Source organism: Rhipicephalus microplus, chromosome 2 (assembly GCF_043290135.1).
Source record: "Rhipicephalus microplus isolate Deutch F79 chromosome 2, USDA_Rmic, whole genome shotgun sequence".
Lineage (NCBI taxonomy): Eukaryota > Metazoa > Arthropoda > Arachnida > Ixodida > Ixodidae > Rhipicephalus > Rhipicephalus microplus.
In genome coordinates this window covers 283,730,119-283,738,150 of record NC_134701.1, presented here as the reverse complement: position 1 = coordinate 283,738,150, position 8,032 = coordinate 283,730,119, and the positions used below count along the sequence as shown (strand labels likewise).

General features: G+C 42.7%; 1 pseudogene; it reads left to right on the top strand.

Moving 5' to 3' along the window:
- Positions 1–3,315: 3,315 nt before the first annotated feature.
- LOC142795229 (activated RNA polymerase II transcriptional coactivator p15 pseudogene) lies at positions 3,316–3,660 on the top strand (annotated as a pseudogene).
- Positions 3,661–8,032: the final 4,372 nt, after the last annotated feature.

The window sequence follows — 8,032 nt, the reverse complement described above, 5'->3', positions numbered from 1 at the left end:
TTAGGTTAGAGAAAGCGATGTAGAGTGGTGAAGAGACGCATACGTTAAAACATGCTGACTCGATGAAAAATGAATATTTCGGAAAACGAAGGCGTACTTCACGTACTTGTCCTTTCGTCAATTCTCACAGTTTCACCCTCCACTGGACAAGTGGAAGTATGTGCTCAACAAACACTACGCATATTCGGCAAAAAGCGCAAACCATGTAAATTCTCTGCATTAAAAAAGAACGTTAGTGGCACGCAGCTGGAGGTGTGCAAATGGTTCAGAAAAGTGTCTAACGGGTTCGAGCTTTACACGCACGGCGTAAGTGGCGTAAGTCAACTGAATAGCCCGGGCTGCCAATTTTACTCGATTGAGCGAAGAGGGCCGAGACCCCATGTATATGGAGGCCCAAAACAGTGCCGCGATGGCCTCAAAGACGGTAGTGCTGGCGCCAGCAGTTTCCATTACCGAATTGCCTCTTTAGACTTCTAGCAGTACCCTTCGTGTATGCTATCAGGCAGAACGGAAATCATCGAGATAAAAACACAGTGTCGCTTGCGACAGTGTCGATTCAAACACTCTTCACGAGGCGTTGAACCCCGTGTAGCTAATGGTTTGTCCCTTCTACGGATCATTTAGCACATCGAACAGTTTTGTTTTTTTTTTACTGTACGCATGTTTTTTTTGTCCCCTGTCTCCGCGAGCAGTATTTCGCCCAACAGAAAGTTTAAAGATAGAACCTATTCGATTAACGCCTGTGTCATTCACGTTGCTGAGATCCATTGCCCTGCGGGTGCTGAAGGAAGGATTGGCCATCTTGACGGCTGTCACGTACGAACGGACATCCCATTGTACTGGAATCGCATTGACATTCTTTCAGAGGAACTAAGCAATGATTAACTTTTATTCACAAAATACGAGAAATTTAAACGCCCAACACCTATTTTTGTATATTGTGGTTCCTCTTTTGCAACATCGATTTATTTGTCGAGCTTCTGCGCACAGTCATCTGGAAGGTATTATGGTATCCAAGACTCCGCACACGAAGGAAGATGTTATGACGCGATTTAAAGGCCATCGATTTTTTTTTTACTCGAGAATAACCTGGGTACATGGTGACTAACAAGCATTATTCGTACTAAACAGATTTCCAGAACCGTATGACACTTATGAAAATTGTTTAATATCTCGTTGTATTTCTGGTGAGGGCACGCTGTATTCATACGAATTACTGAGACTTTGCTGCTCTTCTCGCGTTATTTGTCAGCATATTCCATGCTTTGGAACTGCAATTTATGCCAGCTGAATCATGACTGTATGACTGGTGTTAATACTTTTTTTTGCAAATATGTGACTCTCATGTGGCCATTGTTTCTTGAAAGAAGTGTCGACACTTTTTAAGGGCGTCATGAAATTGGCTACTCTCCAAAATAGAGTCAGCGTGTCTCTTTAAAGAGAGCTAAATGTGCGAAGGTCCCATATGCAGCAAAAAAAAAACAGGAAAGCAAAAGCGAAAGGACACCTCTCATTTCTAGAAGGTTTTGTTAAGCGGATTTTGTGACTACGTGGTCAACTATCCATCCACTTGAACGAAGGCCGAAACAAATACGCAGACAACTATCAATGAACAAAGCAATGAACGAACAAACGAAATCTCTGCGTATCAGACCTTGCGCTTTTCGGCATATACTACCCCATCAGCCTTTGTTTACCACGCTGGTATTATGCTCGACTGTTGACCCGATGGTAGCAAGATCAAATTATGGCCACAGTGGCCGTAATTTCGGTGGAAACATGAATGGGCGAGCACCTTATATATACAGATTCAGAAGTACGCTATAAAGAAGGTCACGTGGTTGAAATTTCCTGAAATTCCACGTTTGTCATGATCATATAGTAGTTTTGGGATGTTCAACTGCCACAATTTTTATTATTACCCGTCAGCGTTTTATTTCAACAAGCGCATTTACGAAATCTCTACGCATGCAATTTAAATACGCTTCTACTGCTTGACATATTTTTTAGACACTATTGCGCTTAATAACTAATGCACACCATGAGCTGTATATATAACAAAAATGTTGTTGCGTGAATAATAAATGAGTTAAACCTTAAATGGGCTTAATCTTTTAATCTGATTTATGCAAGCACCAGAATCGTTATTACAGCCGGTATTGGCGCCCAGTTATTAATTAATGTTAAATAAGAACAATATTTCTAGCTTGATGTAAAGGGCGCTAAAAATAGCATACCGTTGTCCGGCGACAGCCCCATAAGCTTTGTGCATTGCATGTAGCCACAAAAAGATGACGATACGATTTCCCCGACTTTTTTTTTGTTACAGGACAACTTTCGTGCTTTTTTATTTTGCACTAAAATTACCTTATAATTGTTTTTATTTCCAGTTATGATATCACCTAATTATGGTGTCCAACAGCCTTTCCAAACGCTTTGTCATCGAAGGCTTCATTACAGTTCAAGAAGGTTAGGTATAGAAGTATAGAAGTTAAGTATATAGTATTAAGAAGGTTAAGTCGGAACATGACTGTCGGCATCCGGGTCTTCTATCGCTGATGTCAAGTAGCGGCAATGGCCAACTTGGACGTTTGTGGGCAGCATATTTAGAAGTTAGATGTAGCAGGAAAATCAGGCCATAAAAGTATTGCAGAATTGAAAGCATGGTTGAGTATCAGCACTGCGAGTGTGCTGCTTTCAAAAGCACCCCAATCTTCGGCGTGTACTGTGATTGCTTCATGCACTGACCAGCTTCATTTATAGTCGAACAATTAATAAAGCTGGTGCCATGGTGCTTTATTCGACGAGGAGACTGCTCTTTGTCATGCAGTAACTTCTTTTTTTCTGTTTAGACACAATTTGTCGTTAGACTGACTGTTGTTAAGCACTACAAAAACTTCCACCTTGTTTTGGCGCTGCTGCGTCTCCTATATATATATATATATATATATATATATATATATATATATATATATATATATATATATATATATATATATATATATTGATTATACAACAAGCTTTCGTGATCAATGATTAAACAAATTCTTCTGGTAGCTGTAGTGGCTACCTGTGATAGCCGGAAAACCATCGCATATTGGACTCAGCTCAGAGACTTGCTTCGGCTGAGGTCGCCATTACTCCACATTGGAATTAGAGGCGGAAATGCCAAACGCTCTATGTCTTTGTTTTCTGTTCTCATTGCGCGTTTGCCGGCACTGGAGTCCTATTTATCATCATAACTAGAGGCGGCTTGCTCAACTCGTCAGCCCTGACGATATCCGAGGAAGTGCCTAGTCACGCGTAGTCCACGCCATGTCGTCGAAGAAGAGGTCAAAGGTTGAATCGGACAGCGATTCTGACTCCGGTCCTGATGACAGGAATCCTCCGCAAAAAAAAGGGGGAAAGGCAGCTGACAACAAAGGCAAAAGTAGCAAATCTTCAGGGGACAATGAAGATGGCATGTTTATGCTGGCCAAAAAGCGTTACGTCTCTGTGCGGGAATTCAAAGGGAGAGTCATGGTTGACATACGCGAATACTATGAGGACGGCAACGGGGACTTGAAACCAGGAAAAAAAGGAATCTGCCTTCAGCTGGATCAGTGGAATGCGTTAAAAAGTCAAATTGATAACATTGACGCTGCCATAAAGAAGCATTAGGCCTTTCATGCCCGGCTGCAAGTTTTAACTTGCTGCATAAGTTGAACTTCATGTAACGTTTCCCAACAAGCATTTCCTTTTTGATGCACAGTCTTAACCATATCAGATTTCATCGTCTCATACCTTAATGCAAAGATGTAAGATGCCTTTGTGCAAACTCTGTAACCTTGTTTTAATATGTAATTGATCTTTTTTGTTTTGTGAGCCAATAAAACGTGTTGAGCATCTTGGAAAACGTGTCTCCCCTGTAGAGCGGTTGAGATTTTTCTCGGGGCGAGCGTCGGCGGAAAATGCGGTGTTACAAACAGGTGAGGCAGGCCCGCATCACAGAGCTATTTTAGTTTGGACGGATGCCATAAGTGCGTCAACGCAGTGTCTTAAGGCGCTGACAGTTGACAAAATTGCCCTTATAATAAAAAAAACACCACGCTGGATGGCAGGAATGAAGCATGGAATTGCAAGATATAATCGCGGAGGCCAGAATTCACTGCTTTAATTTTCTGCTCCCACAGGGCGACACCATACTGCCAACCAAGAACACTGAGAGGAAAGCGTGAGATACAAAAGGAAAGTTTCTAAAACCTCCGGAGTGAGTGACCATAGCTAAGTGGACAGAGTGCCCGGCATCTATTGTCATGGACCAGGAGGTCGTGGGTGTGGCTCTCACTGATAGACTTTTTATCTTCGCCGTCTGATCGCGTGTATTTTTTGGGCATCATTTCTATGATGGAAATGCTTGGCGGAAGTGTTGGTCGATTCGATATAAAACACTTTAGTGTTAAGAAAACACACCGTGACCTTCGTGAAAATAGAATGCCTTTTCATTTAAAAAAGGAACTATTGACTGTGCATCTTCAATAAGAAGTCAAGAAATTCAAAGACATTTTACTGGCGTGAAAAGATTTTGCAGGACATGGTTGACGATTGTCAAAAGAGGTAACGCGTAAAATGCCAGCCGCAAAAGCCGCAATGTTTCTAAATCATGCAGGTACAAAGTCATTGCCTGGCTAACAAACGCGCTGCTTCCATTCCCGAAAAGTTCAAGCTCTCTTGCCGACCCGCCGCGGTGGTCTAGTGGCTAAGGTACTCGGCTGCTGACCCGCAGGTCGCGGGTTCGATTCCCGGCTGCGGCGGCTGCATTTCCGATGAAGGCGGAAATGTTGTAGGCCCGTGTACTCAGATTTGGGTGCACGTTAAAGAACCCCAGGTGGTCAAAATTTCCGGAGCCCTCCACTACGGCGTCTCTCATAATCAAATGGTGGTTTTGGGACGTTAAACCCCACAAATCAATCAATCAATCATGCTCTCTTGCCCTCTCGCTCGTTCTCCCACCCTCTCTTTTTTCTCTTCCCTCTGTCTATCGAAGCTATAAAACCGCATGCAAACGACGCTCAGGGCGCGCCTCACTCAGTGATGTTCATGCGTTAGTTGCCAACATGTACATATGCAATAAAGAACGAAAGAACGTTAGCTGCCAACAATCGGCGCCTAACAGCAGCAACGAAAGGAACTCAAAAATTAAAAGAAGGCAAAGCAAGAAAAGAGTGCGCAGAAGACTGAATCATCAAGGCATTTCATTTCGGATCTGCCACACGTTACCGGTGGATACAAGTTCGGGAAGCTAGGTTGCGAGCATTTTACATTATTACGTGCTTAATGGTATTGAAATACTTCTGCGGTGACTGCATCGCTGCTATTTTCTCTTCTGTCCCGGTAGTATGCTGTACGCAACGAATGAAACTGTCTTTTGGGTTATATCCAACGCATTCGGGCTCGAATTAAAGTCCCCGAGGCCATTCACCTGTGATGGCTCTTTTTACTGAGCCACTAATGGGCAATATGAATAGTCGAAAGCCCCACCCCTTTGTGCTGCAATGGAATGTCCGATGTTACCTTTATAGACGTTTTTCATGTGACTATTTAATTTTTTTGCGTATGCGTGTTTTTCCGCTTTTTTTTGCTTTCCTCTTCTATCTCCTTTTTTTCATCCCTTATTTCCTCTATGCCTCCCCTTCCCCAAGGAGCAGGCAGGCTTTGTGTCCCTGTAGGTGGCAGTTGTAAGCCTGTTCCCTCCCTATTTTCTCTGTGTTCGTGTTCTCTATGTACTCAAACCAAATAAATAAATAAATTAATTAATTAATAAACAATGGTCAGTTGTCGTTCTTCCCACTTGTTCGTTAGTACTTCATCGAATTTCGAAGTGCTGTCTCTCATTTCACCGAGTGAGTGTCAAGCGGCAATAACTCCAGCGGATCATAGGATTGCTTATAACAAAGGCCTAAATACGTGTGACACACAGCAACGGTGACGGGCAAGTGTAAAAAACGCGCGGTCGTAAATTTTAATCACAGAAACAAGGTGCAGGCGAAGCTGAAACCAAGCAAAAACAGGTTCATTGTACGTTGCTGTATTCTTGCATGCAGATATAAAAACAGCAAGAGACATGTGCATTCACTAAAGAGAAGCATTTGTTTGGTGCTTGGTATCGCAGACGCGAACAATACGTGACTTTACTGCTACCGAGCCGAGAGTAGGCGAGTGCAACGGCTCTAGGGGGTCACGAGGGAGACCAAGGCACAAAGAACCAAAAATCTCATCCTGCTAGTAGCCCCGCTTACGAAGAACGTTTTCGACGAAGGCCAAGTTTTAGTGACCCGTAGGCTGTGCGATGTCACTTCACACTAAGGATATCAGTAGGTCTAAATGCCGCGGAGTCCTCCTCGACGGCCTCTTTCATAGCCATAGTTGATGGAACCTTACCCTCCATAAAATAACAAACCTGCCACACAAACCATCTTCAAAAAGGTAGTGTTAAGCCTGTTTCCGATTCTGGAAGACAATATCGGACAACAATGAAGTCTCACATTGATGAACTATAAAGTCCCACTGCTTATCATCATTATTCCGTCGAGAAAAATTGTGCGAAAGCATTTATTCAACATACCGGCCCTATCGTCTTGCTTCGTGTTTATGCCTGCGCGTTCATCTTTAATTTTCTCCCTCAATTTTTTATCTATAGTTATCGTAATTTGAACAGAAGAGGGAACGACCCACTAGCCCGATGACAGTGCGCTAAAAATGTCTCGATCTGTTGTCCCGGTTCTGTGATAGTTCCCGACATGCCTCGACTGATCATCTTTCCCGCGGTGCACACATGTCGCCGCTGGCGAGAGAAAATACAAACGAAAATAACGCGACAAGAGGAATGATGAAAAACTGATCGCCGGGAAAACCTAATCTTTCCACGAGCCTCTCAATGTGTGTCTCCAGTTCAGACAGCGAAGCCCATCGTCCAGAGGGAATTGAGACATCGGTGATGACAACGCACGGAACAGACCAGCTTTTCTGATTAACTCTTCCTGTTTTCCTCGTCACTAAAAGAAACCTTGTTTTTACGTGCATTTTTTTGTTTCGCCTGATTCATTGGCCACCTGAGCGTTCTTCTCTTGTTGTTGTTTTTAATTTATTTTTCTAAACATTCCGAGCGAAGTGAATCACGTCACCGCCGAAGCAGCTTGCGTGACTGCAGTTACCTGAAGACGGGTCGAAATTCACAAAACTGCGAGATATTTCTGCCTCACACCATTTACTGTCACCGCGAATGTAACTCTCTATCATTACATCGCTGCTACACGATATTTTTTTAAACTACGCTATACTTGGGATCGCGGCTCATATTTTTAGTTCTGTCAAGACCAACTTGAGGGCCCACTTCCATACGCGCGCCGTTTCAACGAGCCCGCCTTGCTCTAATTTGTGGTTTTGTCGCGTTCTCACTATTATTTTCGTTCGGTACATAAACCATGTAAACTTTATCAATCGCTTTGACGTATTCCATGATCATACGAGCTTGACGGTGCCCCGTCTTGTTTCAAAAACTGCTGGAGAGTGGCCGCTTGCATATCCCACAACAGAACCATCACTCATATATATATATATATATATATATATATATATATATATATATATATATATATATATATATATATATATATATATATATATATATATATATATATATATATATATAGAAGCAACATGCTAACTGACGTTGCAGGCATGCACTCTTCGCATTTTGCACACCTTTCTCTGTCCCTAATCGAAAATCTCTTGCTTCAAAAACAAAAAGAAGACAAAAAAAGGATGAGAGCACGACACCTAAACGCATCCAGAACAGAACAGCAGCATCTGTTTTGGCCAAGAAGTTATTTAGCCAAACCATCGATAAGCACACTATGTTCGCCAGAAACATCACACTGCTACATCGAACTCTTTAAGCCTCTTTTGACTTACACGCGGTACGTCACCACGTAAACTGACGTATTTTCTGTACCAACGCTTCAGAAGCTTGAAAAACGCGTTTTTGCGCTAA